The sequence below is a fragment of the Saimiri boliviensis genome, chromosome 12 (assembly GCF_048565385.1).
Source record: "Saimiri boliviensis isolate mSaiBol1 chromosome 12, mSaiBol1.pri, whole genome shotgun sequence".
Lineage (NCBI taxonomy): Eukaryota > Metazoa > Chordata > Mammalia > Primates > Cebidae > Saimiri > Saimiri boliviensis.
This window is the reverse complement of record NC_133460.1, coordinates 94,072,472-94,094,828: the sequence shown is the minus strand read 5'-3', so window position 1 is coordinate 94,094,828 and position 22,357 is coordinate 94,072,472. Positions and strand designations below refer to the sequence as shown.

The 22,357-nt window shown below is 37.5% G+C and overlaps 1 long non-coding RNA gene across 1 annotated transcript in view; it reads left to right on the top strand.

Annotated features, from left to right (window-relative positions):
* The first annotated feature begins 6,164 nt into the window (after positions 1 to 6,164).
* The window catches only part of LOC141580729 (uncharacterized), a 127,282-nt gene continuing 111,089 nt past the window's right edge, over positions 6,165 to 22,357 (top strand). The window contains exon 1 of the long non-coding RNA XR_012513020.1: positions 6,165 to 6,251. This is a non-coding gene — a long non-coding RNA (uncharacterized LOC141580729). The remainder of the gene's footprint in view (positions 6,252 to 22,357) is intronic.

The window sequence follows — 22,357 nt, the reverse complement described above, 5'->3', positions numbered from 1 at the left end:
TGTGTGTGTGTGTGTATTCATGTGTGTGCATACAAGAACATACACACATGTGGATATATATATAAGCTTATAATACTTCCCTTTTTCTAAATCTTCCAACAGCCGCATGAGGACATCAAATCATTTCTTCACTAAATATTTTACTATGCATAATTCAAGAATAAGAATATTTTTCTCCCTAAACAGACTTAATGCCATTATCACACTTAGGAAAATCAACATTCATGCAGGAATATCATCAAACATGTCGTTTGATGATACACAAATTTTTTAACATTGTCACCAAAAAGTCACTTACAGTTTTACACATTTACAAAATAAGAATCATTTTTAAGATAAAAACGTAACATTTGCTGTGTGTATTTTTAGTCTCCTACAACTTAGAACTTTCATTTTGTTTTCTTCTTCATGATATTGCATCTTTTGACAATTCTTGGCTAGATGTCCTGCAAAACCTTCCACCTTTTGGATTTTTCTTACTGTTAGATCTTGGTTAAATTCAGACCACACATTTCTGGCAAGAATCCCACAATGATAATTTGTGTCTCATACTGCCCATATTAGAAGACACAGGACATCAGGATATTCTCCATGGAACCTTGACCATTTGGTGAAAATGGTAACTGTCAGATTGCTCCATTGTATACTTTTTGCTCTGTAATTTGTTGGCAATCTATTGTGTGATACTTTGAGATAATGTGAATTCATTGTCCAATGCCTTTTCATCCAGTAATTTTAATATTTAGTAATTATTCTTGCTTGGATCATTATTCTAATGGAAGTTATAAAATGCGATTTTCTAATTCCATTATTCCTTCTACTTTTGCTATTAGACATTCCTTTGTAAAAAAAAAAAGGTTTCCTTTATCTTTTCTATGAATTATATATATTTACATAGTATTCATGTTTAATATTACTTTGAACTCATGGATTATTTAAGTCTAGTTGTTCTTATACATTATGATTTTATTTGTGTTGCTTAAATTATTTCAAATTTGGGCAGGGGCACATCATCAAGCAAATTCTGCATTTCTTTGACAGAAAACTGTTAATATTTTAGCACTCACTTGATTTCTGGTCTAACAAAATGTTCCATGCTTAAATTACCCTCCCTGCTCCAGCCATGGAATCAGCCATATCTCCATAGAATAAAACAATAGTTTTATTGAGATATAACTTTCATATAATACAATTTGCTCATTTCAATACACATTTATTTTGATATATTCATCACAACTTAATTTTTGAATATTTTTCTCTTCCCAAAAAGAGCCCTGTAGCTATCAGAAACAACCCCTATTCTCCTCCTGTCTCCAAGTGGCCCTCTACTCCAAGCCAGCTCTAGGCAACCATTAATCTACCTTCTGGCTTTACAAATTTAGTCAATTTTGGGTATTTCTTATTCATGAATTGATACGATATGTGACATTTTGTGATTATCTTCTTTCACTTACCATAGTTTTCAAAGTTTGATCATATTATAACATTTATTGGTACATCATCACTGCTTTTAAACCTAAGTAAAGTTTATATTGACTTAATTCCCAAGAAATACGAGACTATGTTCCTATATAGCTCCATTCTATCTTTTCTTTTTGTGTTATTATTTACATATTATGCCTATATATGTTATAATAAAAACTTGAGAACAGATGTTATAATTACCTTATTTTTTTAATGGAAATGAGAGAAGAAAATAGAACAAATATATGTTTATAGACATTGTACCATCAATTTTACCTTTCTGCTTGTCATTTATTTCTGTGAATTTGTGTCACCATCTAATGAACATTTCCCTATTCTACACATGTTCCTATCCACAGTTTTGTGCTTTTATTGCCAAAGATATTACAGTTCTAAATGTTATTGGGCGTTTTGGTCATGAAGTCCTTGCCTATGCCTATGTCCTGAGTGGTTTTGCCTACATCAAAGTTTTCCTCACTTCAGAGAAACTCTGAAATGAATCCAGTTACCATACCTCCCTGGTTCCCCTTTACATATTTCACCCAAAGATTTGAAGTCAAGAAGCAGCTCCTATGGTGTAAACAAGAGATTACTCATAGGTGATATAAACAGAAGATGGGAGCAAAGGTCCAGGCCAGGACCCAGTTGTCTTCTAAAGACACAGATCATCCCCAAAGCCTGTCCAAACATTCATCACAGTTTTCAGAATGTTTTATATGGCTGTGAGCCAGAGTTTTTTCTTATCCATATTCCAAAGTTGATCCATCCCAGTGCCATAAACTTTCGAATAACAATAAAAATGATTTGATTATAAGAAGGAAGGGGAAAAATAATGATGAGGTTTCCAATGACTCAAACAGATCCTGAGTCATCAGGGTCAAGGAAAAACTACATATATTACAGATTGAATTTCAACAAGCTGTTTGGGATTATTTTATAACTAAAGATGATGCTGGAATTCTACTACCTCCAGCACCAAAGTATTGTGCATACTTTTTGTTTCTTTGCTTGCCTTTTTTGGTTTTTCTTTTGTTGTTGTTGTTTTTTGTTTTGTATTTTTGAGATGAAGTCTCACTCTGTCGCCAGGCTAGTTTTTATTTGTCGTTGTTTTTAAGACAGGGTCTCACTATATTGCCCCGACTGGAATGCAGTGGCACAATCAAGTCTCACTCCAGCCTCTACCTCCTGGGCACGAGTTTTGTTTTGTTTTGTTTTTTTATGCTAGTGTTTCACTTAAAAGCACAGAATAACTATGCTCTGTAAGCTACAAAATGAAATATATGCCCTTTTATTTCTATTGTTTTTGAGGGATCTGGTGGGGACTGTTAATGTTAACTATTATCAATCATGTTATTACTATTAGTATCACCTTTTAGCTAGTTCTTACATCCGTATATTTTTATCTGCAAAACAATAAAGGCAAACAGCCATTCCTGTGCAAAAAAAAATGTTATTGGGCTCAGCAGTGTAATTATATACATACTGTTTTATAGGTGGAATGCGTTTTCCACTCCGCCATATTGGCCTTAGCCACGTCCTTGCTTTGGTCAGTTGGAAGTTAGCAGGAGTGTCTCAATCAGTAGCTTCAGTTGTGCTTGCACAACTGTGCCTCCTCCTATACACTTCCTTTATTGTCATGAGAAGAGCTTCCCTGATAGCTACTGTCTCTCCAACCTAGCCCCACAAGTAAACATTTTGTCCAAGGCAAGTCTTTTCCTTGTTCTGAAAAAGGTATTTTGTTGGCACCATACTCCGAGGAGGCAGAAATAAGGGAGGTAAGAAATTCTCAATGAATTATTGGGTTAAGAAATGCTTTATCCTTCCTCCTAGTAGAATATCAACGTATCACTTTTTGGATATTGTCAACCAGTATATTGGATTCTCCCCTTCCCCTTGCCCCACCTCTTTATTCTTTCGACCTCTGCAATGGAGACAGTGACATCCAGTACCAGTACTTTCTCCCCTTAGCCCCCTGACACATGAGCTCACTTGTAGAAAGTTTTCCCTGAGGGTCACTAGAAACCTTGGATGAGTGCCTAAGAAGTGCCAGTTTTTGCTCTGTGACTGCCCTTCACTGAGCTTCTTCCACCCACCAACACCCACACAATGTATGCTGCTCAGAATTCAGTCCAACCAGTGTGTGTGCCTTTCTCTACTCTCTGGCCATTTCCTCTCTTCATCACTTAAACATTCCAGCAAATATCCACATGACACAATTATCTCCATACCACCAACCCTCAAGTCTGGTTTTTCTTTTGATAGAGGTGGACAAAATACTTTATCTTGACAAAACACAAGTCTTCTTTGCTCTTTAACTAACATATCAAGCCTTCTTTTTTTTATTCCTGGTCTTTCCCATTTGACTTAAAAAAAAATTAGGCTCACAGTGAATAAATCCATATTAAAAGTATTAAAAACAATGTTTAGGGCCGGGTGCTGAGGCTCATGCCTGTAGTCCCAGCACTTTGAGAGGCCAAGGCAGGTGAATCACGATATCAAGAGATTGAGACCATTCTGGCCAACATGGTGAAACCCCTGTCTCTACTAACAATACAAAAAATTAGCTGGGTGTCATGGCGAGTGCCTGTAATCCCAGCTACTCGAGAGACTGAGGCAGGAGAACTGCTTGAGCCAGGAGGTGGAGGTTACAGTGAGCCGAGATCGCGCCACTGCACTCCAGCCTGGCCAAAAGTACAAGGCTCCATCTCAAGAAAAAACAAACAAACAGACAAACAAACAGTGTTTAGCTCTAATTAAACCATTTTCATTACAGCTCTCTCTTTTAATTTCTCTTGCTGCTTCCAACAAAAGAAAACCACTGCCTTTCATCCAAGGCAGTTTTCTATAAGGGAACAATTAATTTCACTTTTTAAGAACCCAACTACATGAATGTCACATTTACACAACATGGTTCATCTCACTATATCAGATTATGATATTTTAAGATCCCACTTTTCTTAGAGATGGCTAAGCTTTGCTAGAATGAACTGAGGCTGGCACCAGAAAAACTTAGTCTTCCATTTTGACAATGTTAAATAAATTCCTAAGAAAAAGTACTGTACTAATTTATAAATATCCTTAAAAACTAGAACTTAGGATAAAGCTAATGGGTCATGGAGCTGAAAAGAACAATGAACTTATTACCTCTAGGTTCTTTCATCACTAACTCTCACTAGTTGTTTGTTTAGACTGAAGTCTTTATTTTGTGGTAATTCGAGAGAATAGTGAATTATAACGTGTCTGATTTGTCCTGTTATTTGAAACATTTCAATATACTAGCCTAACACAGTAATTACATTTCTAAGGATAACTATGAAGAGGAATTCTGAGTTACAAATGTACAAATGGCGTTTACTGGCTGTTGGTGGTAGCCTCTGTCTAATGCCTTAAAATATAGTATAGTTGTTTCATTATGGTCACTAGCTATGTGACTTTTGGCAAGCCACTTACACTTATTAAAAAAGTTTCCTCATCTGTAGGAATAAAATAATAATACAATTCAATTGTTAAGGATGAATTAAGCCCGGCATATGTCAGAAATTAATAGCTGTTACCTAAAATTGTTATTACGATTAACATATGAATACTTAGTGGGTATTCATTTCATGCCTAACGCTAGGCTAAGCTCATTGGTGATTGTCAGAGAAGCAGGAGATATGATTCCGACTTTCAAGGAATTAAACCCTCTGTGAAGAGAACAAAATGAGACCAGGTATATTTATTAAAGCCCAGAGCTCTCTGCAGGGTTTCTAGGAGTTGAAAGAAGGAATAGATCAGTGCATTGGAGTACATAAAGTGGAGGATGGAGATCTCTATGGGCATCTCATGAAGAATAAGTTTCTCAAAATCTTAATCCTCCTCATGAATTTATAAAAGCAAGTTATGCTACATGCAGCAGAGATAATAGATTTGGGGCTTACTACCAAGACAAGAGAGAAGAAAATATTTAACAGGAGCTGGTGATATTTCAAGGGATGCCTTACTGACAGTACTGTCATAGGGTCTTTGCAATACAATTTCAGTCCTTTCCAACCTTGCTATGAGATTTATAGGTAATGCCAAATTTTAGAGGAACATTAGTGGAAACTTTATTGTATATGCATTAAGCTGCTATTGTAGTTTCCCATCATATGTTTTGAAAAGGAAATCCACTATCATTCTATTAGAGCTATTTTAATATTCTAAGCATATCATTTGTACAATTGATTGTATGCCATCAATAGTAGCTTTCCAGAATGATTTTTCTCAGCAGATAGAAAAGATGCAGAAGTGTTACAGTAATTATGGAAACCAACACCCTATATTTTTCACATTTTAAAGATGCATGCTTTCATAGTGTGTGATAATGGAAGTCTCACTCAATACACAAAATTTAATTTGAGATGAATCATCGACTTAAAAGCTAGTGCTAAAATCCTAAGACTTCTGGAATACTAGTCGAATATTTTCTATGACTTTAGGATAGGAAAAGATTTTTCAGAACACAAAAGGCATTCAAAAAGGAAAAAAACAAATAATAAATTAGATTTTATCAAGATAAAAAACTTTTGGTCACAAAAAGATGATGAGAGGGTGAGCCACATTCTGGATGCGAGTATTTTGCAAAATATTGCATCAGACAAAGAACTTGTTTCATGAAACCATATGGAAAGACTTTTAATCACTGAGTGACTCAGTCATGTTTTCATTTTAATGTATCACTCTGGTAGCTGTGTTGGATGGATTAAAAAAAAAACAACAACACGTTTGGACATTGGGGAGAGCAGGACACTGTGACAGTCATCCAGGTAAGAGATGACAAGGGCCTGGGATATTAGATACAGTTTCATGTAGAAAATTCTCTGAAGTTTTGATTGTAACGAGAACCAGGAGAAAATCTAATACGTATTTTTAGTTCCTTCTCATAGACCGGTGTTTGGGAAGCTCAGTAAGATTTCCATAAATACATGAGAAAAGGGAAAGCTTTATTTCTGCTACAGTGAGTGACTGTCCAAAAATATGGCCACTTTAGATTTCTAGCATTTAGCCAAGCTTTTTATTAATTGAAGGCAGTAGGTAAAGATGAGGAATAGGAACGACAATGGGAAATATGATATGAGAGCAAGGAAGATAGCCCATTAAGCAATGTTCAGTTTTTGAAAAGATGTCCTAAAAGTCCAGAAATATCTATTCAAGAGATTAATCATTCTCAGTACTTAAAAGATGGTCTAGGGTTAAGTAAGTCCAGGAAAAAGACATCGCAGTTTTGAATTTATCAAGAAAATTGTCAGTTTATATCAGTCAATGAAAAATATATTCTCTTTTGTCTCTGTTACATTGAGGGTTGCAAAAAGGTCTTAACGCCTTACACTCATAAATTTTAGTTTTTGCCTGTTATTTCTCTGACTTTTTTCTTTAATAATGTTTATCTTCTTTCTCTGTGGGACTCAAATGACAAGACCATTAGGTCTTTTTGATATTGTACCACAGTTTCTTAAGGCTCTGCTAATTTTTAAAAATCTTTTTATCCCCTCTGTTTTTAAGATTGGGTAATTTCTATTTTTTTATCTTAAAAGTTTAATAACTAATTTCTCTGTCATCTACATTATTCAATTGAGCCCACCCAGTGAATTTTTTATGTCAGATATTATAGTTTTCAGGTTTGAAATTCAAATTTGATTCTTTATAGTTTCTATTTATCTGCAGGGAAGGTATATATGCTTTCATCAATTTTAAGCATTTTTTTTTTTTTTTTTTTTTTGGCCATTTCTTTTTTTTCTTTTTTTTTTTTATTGCATTTTAGGTTTTGGGGTACATGTGATGAACATGCAAGATTGTTGCATAGGTACACACATGGCAGTGTGCTTTGCTGCCTTCCGTCCCCTCACCTGTATCTGTCATTTCTCCCCATGCTGTCTCTTCCCACCTCCCCACCCCCCGCCCCTCCCCCATTTCCCCCCAACAGACCCCAGTGTGTAGTGCTCCCCTCCCTGTGTCCATGTGTTCTCATTGTTCAACACCCGCCTATGAGCGAGAATATACGGTGTTTGATTTTCTGCTCTTGTGTCAGTTTGCTGAGAATGATGGTTTCCAGGTTCATCCATGTCCCTATAAAGGACGTGAACTCATCGTTTTTGATGGCTGCATAATATTCCATGGTGTATATGTACCACATTTTCCCTATCCAGTCTATCATCGTTGGGCATTTGGGTTGGTTCCAGGTCTTTGCTATTGTAAACAGTGCTGCAATGAACATTCGTGTGCACGTGTCCTTGTAGTAGAATGATTTATAATCCTTTGGATATATACCCAGTAATGGGATTGCTGGGTCAAATGGGATTTCTATTTTTAGGTCCTTGAGGAATCGCCACACTGTCTTCCACATTGGTTGAATTAATTTACATTCCCACCAACAGTGTAAAAGTGTTCCTATTTCTCCACATCCTCTCCAGCATCTGTTGTTTCCCGATTTTTTAATGATCGCCATTCTAACTGGTGTGAGATGGTATCTCAATGTGGTTTTGATTTGCATTTCTCTGATGACCAGTGATGATGAGCATTTTTTCATATGTTTGTTGGCCTCCTGTATGTCTTCTTTTGTAAAGTATCTGTTCATATCCTTTGCCCATTTTTGAATGGGCTTGTTTGTTTTTTTTCTTGTAGATCTGCTTTAGTTCTTTGTAAATTCTGGATATCAGTCCCTTGTCAGATGGGTAGACTGCAAAAATTTTTTCCCATTCTGTTGGTTGCCGATTCACTCTACTGACTGTTTCTTTTGCCGTGCAGAAGCTGTGGAGTTTGATTAGGTCCCATTTGTCTATTTTGGCTTTTGTTGCCATTGCTTTTGGCGTTTTGGTCATGAAGTCCTTGCCTACACCTATGTCCTGAATGGTTTTGCCTAGATTTTCTTCTAAGGTTTTTATGGTATTAGGTCTGATGTTTAAGTCTTTAATCCATCTGGAGTTAATTTTGGTGTAAGGTGTCAGGAAGGGGTCCTGTTTCTGCTTTCCTAGAGCTGATTATAATAGCTGCTTTAAAACCTTTGATAATTTCAACATCTGTAATATCTTGTGTTGGCATCTGTAATTGTCTTCTCTCTTGAGACTTGGGTACTTTTTGAGGTTCTTTTCATTTTAACTAACTTTGAATTATGTTCTGAATGTTTTGAATATTAGATTGTAAGACTCTTGGTTCTGTTAAAGTACTCTGGAGAATGTTGCTTAAAGAGAAAAAAAAAAAGAGAACTCAACCCAGCAATGTTCAATTCATGAATTTGGTTTAGCTTTTCTTCATGTGAGGATTCCAATACTGGTTCAGTTGTCAAAGCCTTGGCCATCCTGCTTGTGCTCTGTCCCATCATATGCAACTTGGTGATGAGCCTGGGACTTATGCTAGCTCATAACAGAATGACGGGAGGGGCACTTCCCAAGGTCTCTCCTCTGGAATCCCCCTCATACTCTCCTACTCTCGTTCTATTTCCCACTCATCAGTCAAAAAAGACTGGATTCCTTCTGGAGTTTTATCCACATTTATTTCTGTATGATTCCACATGGCTGGTATCATTTCTTTCACTACTGGACAAAGTGGCGAAAGAAAAATAATGCAATTTCTTTGCACTTGTTGGACCACAGGGGCCTCTCTCAAATTCCTCTGGACCTGAGAGACAGGTTTTATCTTGGTTTTAGGTGACTGTTTTGTTGCCACCTCTACCACTATGGTTAGGGCTGCCTTTGAATCAGGGTTGGGAGTAAGAAAGAGAAAAACAAACAAAATAAAAAAAATTCCCTTATACCTTCAGACTCACAAGGACTCCTTTGTGTTGTCTTCTGGCCAGAAAGCCAGGGTCTTACTCAGGTATTTTTTCGTGCCTGCTCACTACACGGTTACGCACTGGGATTGTCCTTGAGTCAAGTCAACCCAGCGGAGAGAAATAAAAGAATAGAGCAAGAAACTCATCCCATGCAGGCCATTCTCCAAGTTTTGTCTGCTTTCTCCAATCTGTTTGCTGGTTGCTTTCTCAGAGTTCTTAGGTAGTTGCTTTTTGTATTTTTCGAGTTCTTAGTTGCAATTAATATACTAGCTAGGCTATGGTAGGCATATTTCATTGCTGTTGGCACTGGAATTCTCTATTTGTGCATTCATGACTGGCATTTTTAAAAGTTTTAATTGACATGAAGTAATTGTACATATGTATAGGGTACAAAGTGATATTTTGATACATATATACAATACATGATCAAATAAGGGTAATTAGCATATTCATATCACAGATATTATTTGTGTTAGAAACATTAAAAATCTTTTCTAGACTTTTAAAAATAAACAATAAATGATTAATAACTATAGTCAACTTACAGTGCTACAGAGCACCAGAACTTATTCCTCCTATCTCACTGTAAGTTTTCTGAAGTCAGGAAACAAAGCATTCAGAAACTCGGTTTGGTGCTGCTGTGGTTATAGAGAGAGTCAGATATTAAGAATCCATTTTTGGATTCGTTAACCAGCCTTTCCTTGACTTCCCCTCCCACCTCCTATTAGTCACAATTCAACTCTCTACTTCTATGGGTTTAACACATTTGGCTCCCACATATAAGTGAGAATGTATGGTATTTGTCTTTCTGTGCCTGGCTTATTATAGTTAACATAATGTCTTCCAGTTCCATCCATGTCGTTGTAAATGATAAGATTTAATTCTTTTTTACAGCTGAATTATATTTAATTATATATATGTATCACATTTTCTTTATCCATTCATCTATTGCTAGATATTTAGGTTGATTCCATCTACTGGCTACTGTAATAATGCTGCAAAAAACCAGGGGTGCAGATAGCTCTTTGATACACTGATTTTCTTTCTTTTGGATATATACCTAGCAGTTTGATTGCTGGATCATATAGTAGTTCTATTTATAGTTTTCTGAGGCATCTCCATACTGTTTCATAGTGGCTGTTCTAATTTACATCTCCACTAACACTGTATGAGGGTTCCCCTTTCTCCACATTCTCACCAGCATTTTTGTTGCCTGTCTTTTGAATATAAGCCATTTGAACTTATCTCATTATAGTTTTAATTTGCATTTCTCTGATGATTAGTGATGCTTGTTCTTTTTTCCTAATTCAAATATCCAACCTACATTGATGCTTTCATTGAGAATACAAACAGAATTGATGTTAAATATGAAGCAGATTTGTTTATTTAAGCTTGGGTCTAGTATGACATACGGTGGAGGGTTCCATTTTTAGGAAAGAGATGGACATAGGATTTAATCCAAGTTCTGCTATTTTCTTCTGCTTTTTGCTATTCATCATCTAACTTCTCTGAATCTTCACTTCCCTTATCTGTGCAATGGGAGTAATAACATGTACTATGATATTAGGAAGGTTAAATAAGGAATTGCATGGAAAATGCTGGCATAATATCTGGGAACAGAGTAACCCATCAAAAATATTTATCCCGTTAGCTACATGTACTAAGCAATTATGATATTCCAAAAAAATTTCTATATAATCAATATCTCCTCTCCTCCTCAAATGAGCCCAGAACTGTAATGACCTTAGTTTTACAGCTGAAGACCCAGACTCACTGGGGTTAAGAAAGATCACACAGAAAAAAAAGGCAACAGAACCCCTGTCTGCGTAAGTCTCCCAGACTTCAGTGGCAGGGTATATGACTGCAATTCTCTGGTGCCTCGGCATGACTGTATTAGTCAACTTCCCCCATCATCCTCTCCTATGGATTGTAGAAGCATCTCACTGGCCAGAATTCTGCTCCAAAGCAGATGGGATTCTTGAAGGACCTATTATTTATCCACTGACCATCCATATTATCTATTCAATGACCATCCACTATCTGTTGACCATTTATAATTTTCCACATGGTCTGCTCATGTCTTGCAGAGTAATTCTCTTCCCTTGATTTAGTCTCTTGTTTTTATTTTTCTCGATTCTCAATCTCTCCCTGTCCATCTATTGATATTTTCCAGCTCTAGCCATGCCTGCAGAGAAGGCTGTGTTCTAACAATGCACTTGTGGCTACCTCCATTTACACCCGAGGAGAAGGAGCTTCTGATTTCAGAATTCAGCACATAGTGCTCTGAAGTCAGGAAAAAAGCATTCAAAACTCGGTTTGGTGCTGCTGTGATTATACAGAGAATCACAGATATTTACCTGCATAAAATCCAAACAAAAGAGATGGCCTACAGCATTTTTTAGAATGAGAAACCAAAGAACACGCAAAATAATAAACTGGTAAAATGTAGAAACAGTGTTCTGCTTGTCTGCAAAAAAAAAAAAAAAAAAAAGTGTTTTAATACCAATTGCTTGGAGACACACACACACACACTAAAAATACTGTCCAACCAACCCAACTCTAATGAGTTGTCAAGAAAGAAAAAACACCAGATGAACAACAAAGTAGTGAGGCTGTCTTGGAGTCCAATGCAAATGGCTACTGTTTTCAAGGTTCTATAAATGCTTTGAGGTTATAAACAATAGATAAATTTTAAACCTTTCTATGGAAACTGTTTTGGGCAAAAACAAGATGAAAACAAAAGAGAATGAGAGATGACAAAAAGCTGCAGCTTCAAGCTGAAGAGTCGCTCTAAATTTACTATTTATTAACTACTTGTTAAGTTTCCGGCACATTTTGTTGCCTTTTATTCATTCTTATTTAATCCCCACGATCACCTAGTAAAAAGGCATTACCCATTACACAGATGAGAAAATTGAGGCTCAGACAATTAAGTAACAAGGCCGTGAACATATACCTAATTATACCTAATTATTTCTATAGCCAGGAGTTCACCTAACTCTACAAAATCTTAAAGTGCATCCTTTTTTTTTTTTTTTTTTTTTAAAACAGAGTCTCACTCTGTTGCCCAGGCTGGAGTGGGGTGGCATGATCATAGCTCACTGCAACCTTGACCTCCTGGGCTCAAGTATTCCTCCTGCCTCAGTCTCCCAAATCTCTCTCTTCTTAAGAAGTAATGTTTTGGCTGAGTGTGGTGTCTCACACTTGTAACCCAGCACTTTGGGAGGCTGAGGCAGGTGGATCACCTGAGGTCAGGAGTCTGAGACCAGCTTGAGCAACATGGTGAAACCTTGTCTCTACTAAAAATACAAAAAATTACCTGGACATGGTGGCAGACATCTGTAATCCCAGCAACTTGGGAGGCTGAGGTGGAAGAATCACTAGAACCCCAGGAGGTGAAGGTTGCAGTGAGCCAAGATCACACCATTGCATGACGGCCTGGGTGACAGAGCAAGACTCCGTCTCAAAACAAAAAAAAGAAGCCATGTTTTGTCGTCACTGCTCTCTTGTGGAATTAGTATCTAGCTGTGGTGGGGGAAAGTTAAGGTTTCCACTCTAGGGAGAGACGGACACCAATGAAGAGCAGTGGCCCAGTCTGTTGTTTTCAACCATTTTCCTGTTTGTGGCCACATGACTTTTATCCATGGCTTGTTAAATATATATTCTTTCTGTGCCAGAAACAGAAATCTATTTAAACATGCAACTGAACGTTGTTCATTTTGTTTGTGCCAATCCTTGTAGCCCTCATTTTAAAGCAAAGAAAAAGGCAAAAACTATATTAATAAACTTTAGAATATATAAAAATGTTTATTCTGGCTAGAGTGAGCAGAAATAAAAGTGTTATTTTCTTTGGCGATCAAAGCTCTTCCTGTCATGATATCCTCATAAGAACTGGTGGAATGCAACACAATTCTGGTGCTAATCCCTTGAGTTATTACAGACTCCACAGGTTAAAGACTCAGTCCTCCACAAGCCTGTTCTCACATTAAAAGCTATGCTTCAGAGAATCTTAGGCCAACCATACTTCTCACCTACTGGCTATAAATTCAGGAGTTCCCACAACTCCCTCAGATTTTGATAATTTGCTAGAGTACACAGAACTCAAAAAAGTGCTATACTTACAATTATAGTTTTATTTTAAAGGATAAAAATCAGAACTAGTCAAATAAAGACATACATAGGGTGAGGCCTGAGAGTGTCTCAAATGTAGCACTTCCATGCTCTTTCCCCATGGAATCAGGGCCTGTCATCCTCAGCACATCAGTGTGTTTGGCAGTCAGAAAGCTCCACTGAGTTTCTGTGTCCAGAGTTTTTATTAGGGTTTCCTTATATAGGCATGATTGATTGAACATTGACTATGTGATTGAACTTTATCTCCAGCACCCAGGACTCCCTGGAGGCTGATTTGGCTCAAGGCTCCAACCCTAAAATCATATGATTAATTGTTTTGGTGACAAGTCTCTATCCTGAGTTATTTAATTTCACTAGCATAAAGTCAGATATGATCCAAAGGATTCAAGAGCAACAATGACACTCTTATCACTTTGGATATTCCAAGGATTTTAGAAGCTCCATACCAGAAACCTGGGGCAAAGGCAAACTAAATTCTTTATCGTACAACAGGCAGGTTGGAGTACTTTCTTTGGAACTGAATGGGTGTAAATAAGTTCTACTGGTTAAATTCAGGTGGTTGCATAATTTGTTATTCAAATGGGAGTTCTTTCTGGAAAGAAAAGTGGGGTGCCAGTTGGATGGGGATGCCAGACCTCAGGCATAAGCAGGGCTTATTCTGAGTGAACTGAGACTTTTAATTACCTTAGATCTTATTTTATTGCCAAGGAAGTGTGAAGGGTTTGGTACCAATTTCTAATTTCTTGGAGTCCTCCTTGGCAAGACAAGAGCTTCTTTTGCCTCTGATAGTTACATACATGAAACTGAGGGAGACTGTTCAAAAGGAATGACAGTATGTGTAAAATTAAATAAAATTTGACATTGATATAGACTGTCTCTATTTGAATAGGAAAGTAATTCCATAGCAAATAACTCAAATTATTTTTATTACACATAGGTGACAACACATGTAACATTCTCTTTTCTACCTATTATATATTCTGAAATTTAAGGGTCTGGTAAGTTCTTCCAAATCAAAAGCCCCCTGCTCCCATTATCACCCCACCTATAAAAGTCTTTATCCCTGTTTTCTGCAAAGCCAGTTACCTTATATACTTCAAAATTTGTTGGTTACAAATACACATAGTTCATGATGACATCTCCGTTCTTTCCTACACATAAGTTCCCAAAGCTCCCGATTTCCTGTCATTATTTTTTCATGCCAAAAATTATCTAAAATGTTCAATACCATTGTGTTAGTCATTTCAGGCCACCATAACAAAATACTGCAGGCTTAGTGACTAAACAACAGAAATGTATTTTCTGCCAATTCTGGAGGCTGCAAGTCCAAGGTCTAGCAAGGTTTGTTTAAATCTTTCTGGTGAGGGCTCTATTCCTGGCTTGCAGACAGCTGCCTTCTTGCTACGCTCTCAGATGACCTTTTCTCAGTGTGCATGTGTGCAGAGAGAGAAAGCTCTGGTGTCCCTTCCTCTTCTTAAAAGGACACAGTTTTGTTGGAATACAGCCTTATCCTTATTAGCTCATTTTACCCTAATTACCTCTATAAAGGCCCTATATCCTAATAGTCTTACTGAGGATTTAGGCTTTGTCATATGAACTGGGGGAATGATTCAATCAACAATAGTCACTCCAGTTCTAGAATTCTTCATGTTTAAAAACCATGCCAGTTCTTTGAAGGCATGGCCCATTAGTCACATTGCCATATTCTTAGGGCCCAGTATGGAATATGCAACCAGATACATTAGTATTGGGATAATAAATTTATGACTGAAAGGAACACTGGCAAATTAAGGGAGACTTGAATTGCCTGCTGACACCTTTTCCCCAAAATGTTACAGAGAAAATATACTCCCACATTTCTTTTTTTCTTTTTTATCTTGAGATGGAGTTTTGCTCTTTTGCCCAGGCTAGGGTGAAGTGGCACCATCTCAGCTCACTGCAACCTTCATCCCACCAGTTCAAGCAATTCTCCTGCCTCAGCCTCTGGAGTAGCTAGGATTATAGGTGCCCACCACCATGCCAGGCTAATATTTGTATTTTTAGCAGAGATGGTATTTTACCCTGTTGGCCAGGCTGTTCTCAAACTCCTGACCTCAGGTGATTCACCTGCTTTGGCCTCCCAAAGTCCTAGAATTACAGGCATGAGCCATGACCATACCTGGCCTCCACATTTCTTTTATGCCAGTTCTAGTATTGCCATTTTTTCCATAAGGAGAAGGAAATCTTTAGGTGTGAAACTCTTGGAGAAGAGGACATTGAGAATTTATCAAAGCCTTTTGACCCAGATCGGTAAATTGCTTTATTTCATGGCAATTACTGAAAAGCTCTCAATAATTTCTGATGATGACATTTGACTCTCATACATTGAGTCCTGACTCATTGTTTCAACTGATCTCATTGGTCTCAACTGTGACAGCATAAGAGAACCTGCAAACAAGATAGCAGAACTAGCAGAACGCCAGCAGTCCAGCTCAGGTAGAAGAAGGCTTGGGGAAAGTGATGTTGTCAGAAACACTGCTGCAGAAAGCCTCCAAGTCATTCCATAGCAGCCTGAGCTTGCATTTGTGGCCCTTGGTAATGATGATCATTTAACAGCCCAATAGGCTTTCTGCTCACTACACACATAAAATCAATCCACTGCAATGATGGCACTGCAGTAGAGAAACAGTTCAATTGACACGAAGCTGGCCTGTGCAGGAGAACTGGAGTTATCACTCTAATCAGTCTCCCTGGAGCCCAGGAGGTTAGAGTTTTTATCGACAATTTGGTGGAAAGGGGGCTAAAGAATGCATGGTGCTGATTGGTTGTGGATAAAATCAGAAGTGTGTGGAAAACAATTCCTGTGCCCTGAGTCTGCCTCTGGGTGGGGCTACAGGAGTTATGAGTCACAAGTCTGGGTGGGTTCAGGCTTAAGGCTATTTCAAAAAACAATCTTAGGTTCTACAAGGGTGATGCTATCTATAGGAGCAATTGGAAAAGTCACTGATAAGGTTTGTATTTGTGTCCCTGCCCAAGTCTCATGTTGAAATGTAATCTCAATGCTGATGGTAGGGATCTGATGAGAGGTGAGTGGATCATGGGGGTGGTCTCTCATGAATGGTTTAGCACCATCCCCCTTGGTACTATTGTCATGGTAGTGACAAGTTCTGACAAGATCTAGTCATTTAAAAGTGCACAGTATCTCTCCCCGCAACCCCTTCCTCTTGCTCTGGTCATGTGAAGTACCTGCGCCTCCTTTGCATTCTGCCATGACTGTAAGCTTCCTGAGGCCTCCCAAGAAGCAGAAGCTGCTATGCTTCCTGTACAGTCTGAGGAACCATGAGCCAATTAAACCTCTTTTCTTTATAAATTACCCAGTCTCAGGTATTACTTTGCAGCAGTGTGGGAACAGATTAATACAGTCACAGATCTTGTGACCTCTACCACATGATCCCTCAGTAGTAAGAGATTATAGAAAGTAGGCCTATCTTATGACATCTGGCCTAAGACTCCTGAGTAGTAAGGGATTATAGAAATTATGTTTGTTTTATCGTAATTAACCACCCTCTCATAATCCTAACCTTGTGGCCTTTCATTAGTTTTATGAAGGTGGTTTTGTTTTGGGAAGGGCTATTAACATCTTTGATTTAAAGTATAAACTAAATTCTTCCCAGAGTTAGCTTGGTCTATGTCCAGGAATGACCAAGGACAGCATAGGGGTCAGAAGCAAGATGGAATCCACTATGTCAGATTTCTCTTACTGTCATAATTTCACAAATGCAGCTTTGATAATGATATAAGTAACAATAATTAGTGAAAAATAAATTACAATTAAAGACATGAAATCAGGAGGCCTCCATGAAGTGGCTTATTAGTAGTTTGAATTGGAGGCAGGAACTACAGAGATACATAAAGTGGTTTGAACTTTCACAGACATACAGGTTTGGGATACTAAAGTGAACTTAGAGTACAAAATATTTATTCTATAGTTCAAGAAACTGAGGCCCAAAGAGGGAAGTCCCTCTCTATTTCTCACTCAGTACTCTACAACTAAGGGAGTAAGGTCCAATATAAATGCAATATCTCTTTATCTTCCCTAGAAGGTAAACTCTTTGAAGGGAAGGGTTTTTTTTTTTTTTTTTTTTTTTTGAGATGGAGTCTCACTCTGTCTCCAGGCTGGAGTGCAGTGGCATGATCTCAGCTCACTGCAACCTCTGCCTCCCGGGTTCAAGTGATTTTCTTGCCTCAGCCTCCTCAGTAGCTGGGATTACAGATGCATGCCACCACGCCTGGCTAATTTTGTTCTTTTAGTAGAGTCAGGGTTTCACCATGTTGGCCAGGATGGTCTGGATCTCTTGACCTTGTGATCCACCCACCTCGGCCTCCTAAAGTTCTGGGATTACAGGCATGAGCCACGTACCCAGCAAGGGAAAGTTTTGTATTGTTCATTCATTAAATTGTCCTTATTATCTAGAACAAAGTCTGTTACACATTAGGCAGTAACTCTTTTTGTTGGATGACTCTCAAGGTACAGTATTGTGGTTATGATCTTGAGTTTTAAGTTAGCGAATGTAAACCAAAATACAACTACCTACTAGATGTGTTTCTTTGGACGAGTTATTGAACTTCTATAAGCATGAAATAAGACATCAAACAAGATAATTCATGTAAATCAACTTGACTAGCGCAGTAAGCCAAGATCACATAGTAAGTACTAAGTGCTGAATATTTATAGTAGTAGTTACCATATTTTATTCTATTCTTGATAATTACATTATAATTTCTAAGGTGTTTTATTTCACACAACTTTTCCCCCAGTTCAATGTTTTAATATTTTGCTTTCATAAAAAAAGTTAGGGTATTCCCATGCCCAGTCATTCTTAAAATGCTTTATTTTGATTTTCTTCCTGAAAATACATTAAAGAAATGTGTCGAAAATTAACATCCATATTACAATATCATTTATCTTGCTGAGCAGCCTATCAATTACTGTTGTTTTTTAAAATCTTAATTGCTCCCTGATTGCTCATCCATTTAAACAATCAATGCTGTTATTATATCCTCAGTCAAGAGTATCAAGATAAAAACTATCTGGGGGGAGAGGCAATTGCTGAGTAATACTTCCAGTTGTATAACGGGTGTTTGGAAATTTAAAATAGTGTCCCCCAGTGTTTATGTTTATTAACTGCAAGAAAAATAAGAAAACTCTAGGGTCCTATTCACCTAGAAATCACTATAGCACTAATAAGCAAGGGAAAATAATTTCGGGCCAAGACTGCCAGAAACTGCACATGGCGTGAGTGAGAAAAAGGCCTGGTGGAGTAATTAACAAAACCAGATCCTTGCAATGCACTGTTCTCCATTCAGCAGCAATGGCATCACCTCGGATTTTGTTGAAACTGTAGGCTCTCCAGCTCCACCCCAGACTTAGTGAATCAAAGCACACATTTTAACAAGATTCTCCAGTGGATTAAAGTTTGAGGCACACTGGTTTAGTTTAAAAGGCACAGAGAGGCCAGGTGCATGTGGCTCATGCCTGTAGTCCCAGCACTTTGGGATGCCAAGGTGGGCAGATCACCTGAGGTCTCAAAGAAAGAACTTTGAGACCAGCCGGAACAATGTGGTGAAACCCTGTCTGTACTAAAAATTAAAAAAAAAAAAATTAGCCGGGCGTGGTGGTGGGCACCTGTAATCCCAGCTACTTGGGAGGATAAGGCAGGAGAATCGCTTCAAGTTGGGAGATTGAGGATGCAGTGAGCCAAGATCCTGCCATAGCACTCCAGCTGGGGCAAAAGCAAAGCTCTGTCTCCAAAACAAACAAACAAACAAAAACAAAAAGCAAAAGGCACAGAGAATCCAACTGCTTTCTTGTTTCAAAGCATTTTTTTTGCAACATTCTTATTAAAAACAATTTTAAAAACATTAAGTCAAGGGAACAGAAAAAAAATCTTAATCTCATCATCTAGACAAAACTGCATTATCTATGAATATAAATGTGAAATTTCATATACAGCAAGCCATGTTATACACACTGTTTTGTAACATGCTTTCTTCCTTCTAAAAAATAATACATCATGTTCATCTATCTAGGACAATACACAGAGCTCTACATCATCATTTTGAATGGCTGGGTAGGATTCATGCTTTTTATGTACTCTTGTTTATCAAATATCCTATTGATTGAAATTTAGGTTGTTTTCAATTTTATGCTGTTATAATCTCTAAGTGAAATGTCTTCATGATACATCTCCTTGCTCTTTTTTTATTTATCTCCTAAATCCAAGAATATTTATCATTTGTCACAAGTTGCAGAATGTTTTCACAGGAAAAGTACTAGACTGGGAATCAAGACACCTAGATTTGAATCCTAGGTTTTGTCTCTATTAAATTCTTCATTGCCATCTCGGTTTGCACATTCGTAAGGGAGAAGTTTGAAAATTATCTTTAAGGCACTCCACAGTTTCAAACTTTCAATGCAAGTGATGCCAAGTCTATCATATTTGACATTATAGTGCATTTCACAGGAAATTTCCTTCTTTGCTTTTCAGAAATTAATCAGGTCTATTACCTGTATTTAGTTGAGTCTAGTACCAAATTTTATACACATCTCATGATTTTACATTAATGCGACAGTAGGAAAAGATGACCTAGCGAGATCCTGGGTGCCAGAAAGAACTTAAACACGTTATATACACACAGCATTTGAGCTGTTACGGTGCACTGCTTTTAAATCAGGCTTTACTACCAAAATGCTCAGAACAAGTATTGGTTGGTGTCATACAACTGAGTTGGAGGTCCAACTGTGTTATTTACTAATTACATGAATTTGGGTAGATTATTAAAAAAAATTCTTTTAGCCTCACTTTCTTCATCTAAAAAATGATGATCTACAGAGATCATGGGACCTTTTTGTGTGTTATGTGAAGATAATGCATACAAAATCCTTAGTGCAGGCTGGGCATGGTGGCTCATACCTGTAATCTTAGCACTTTGGGAGGCCAAGGAAGGCAGACCACCTGAGGTCAGAAGTTTGAGACTAGCCTGACCAACATGGTGAAACCCTGTCTCTACTAAAAACACAAAAATTAGCTGGGCCTTGGGGCAGATGCCTACAATCTCAGCTACTCAGGAGGCTGAGGCAGGAGAATAGCTTGAACCCAGGAGGCAGAGGTTGCAGTGAGCCAAGATCACATTATTGTACTCCAGCCTGAGCAACAAGAGGAAAACTCTGTCTCAAAAGAAAAAAAAAAGAAAAAAAAAGAAGATTCTTAGTGCAATGCTTGGCACTAAGGCACTCAGGAAGCACTCAGTAATGTTTCAGCATTTATTTACACTAGAAGTCTAAACTACTTTCTATTTTGAAAGATTTCAGGTCTATGAAAGGACAAAGAAATATGCCCAGATCACAAGAAGGATATTCAGATAGCTGAGGCCTAAGAGGATCTGAATCATATACTCATTTGGTAGAGTCACAAACAATTCATTCAGCAAAGGTCCAACATCCAGAATTTCCAAGGAACTTAAACAATTGAACAAGCAAAAACAAACAACCCTATTATAAAACGGGCAAAAGGCATGACCAGACACTTCTCAAAAGACATATATGCAGCCAACAAATGTGATAAAAGTACTCTCCACATCATTAATCATCAGAGAAAAGCAAATTGAAACCACAATGAGACACCATCTCACATTAGTCAGAATGGCTATTATTAAAAAGTTTTAAAAAACACAGATTCTGGTAAGGCTGGGGGGAAAAAGGAACACTTATATACTGTTGGTAGGAATGTAAATTCAGGCACTGTGGAAAGCAGTTCAGAGATTTCTCAAAGAATGTTAAACAGAGCTACCTTTTCACTCAGCGGTTTTATTACTGGGTCTATATTCAAAATAAAGTCAATTGGTATACCAAAAAGATACATGCACTTGCATGTTTATCATAGCAGTATTCACAGTAGTAAACATACAGAATCAATCTAGGTGTCCGTCGACACCGGACTGGATAAAGAAAAATGTCACACACACGAAAGCTGGAATACTATACAGCCATAAAAATAAATAAAATCATGTCCTCTGCAGCAATAGATACATCTGGAGACCATTATCCTAAGATTAAATCAGGAGCAGAAAACCAAATACCACGTATTTTCACTAGTAAATGGAAGCCGCATTTCAGGTTCTCATGGGCATAAATATGGCAACAATAGAAACTGAGGACCATTGGGAGGTGGGGAGGGAGGGAGGAGGGTAAGTGTTGAGAAACTAACTATTGGCTACTGTGGGCAGTATCTGGGTTATGGAATTGTTTATATCCTAAACCTTAGTGTTACACAATATACCCCTCTAACAAACCTGCATATGTACCCCCTAAATCTAAAATTAACATTGAAGAAAATTTTAAAATTTTGTAAATGCAGAGCATCATATTTAGATTAGACTAGCATTACCTTTTCCGAAAATGTAAGATTATAAGGACTGTAGAATGTATGTTATTCTTATTGAGATGAAAAATATAGGGTATAGGGAAGAATTCATTTGTCCCGATTACATAGCAAGCCGCTCTCAGCACTGTGGTTGTTTTAGCCACCAGCACCTCCACTGACTAGAGGAATGTGAAAGTCAGTGACAGCCGGGGGCTCCAGTCCAGTGACAAATTACAGTTGTTCTGTGGAGTATGAAGGAGCAGCTTAGAAAGTATCCAAATAGTCATTATCACTAGTAATTGGTAGGGAAAAACTGTATCAAATGCTGTTTTTGACACATCAAATTTCTGTTCTTAAAATTGCTAATACCAAGTTTGGCAATAGGTAATAGAAATATCCATTTGATAGTAAGTATTGAAAGCTAAAAAGTTCATCTTCTTTTATCCAGTATTTCTTCATAAAGAGATTTATTCTAAAAAATAGTCACAGATGCACACATTATTTATGAACAAGGGTAACATGAGTCACAGAAAACCACATAAAATTCAGGACATTGACTAAACACAATGCA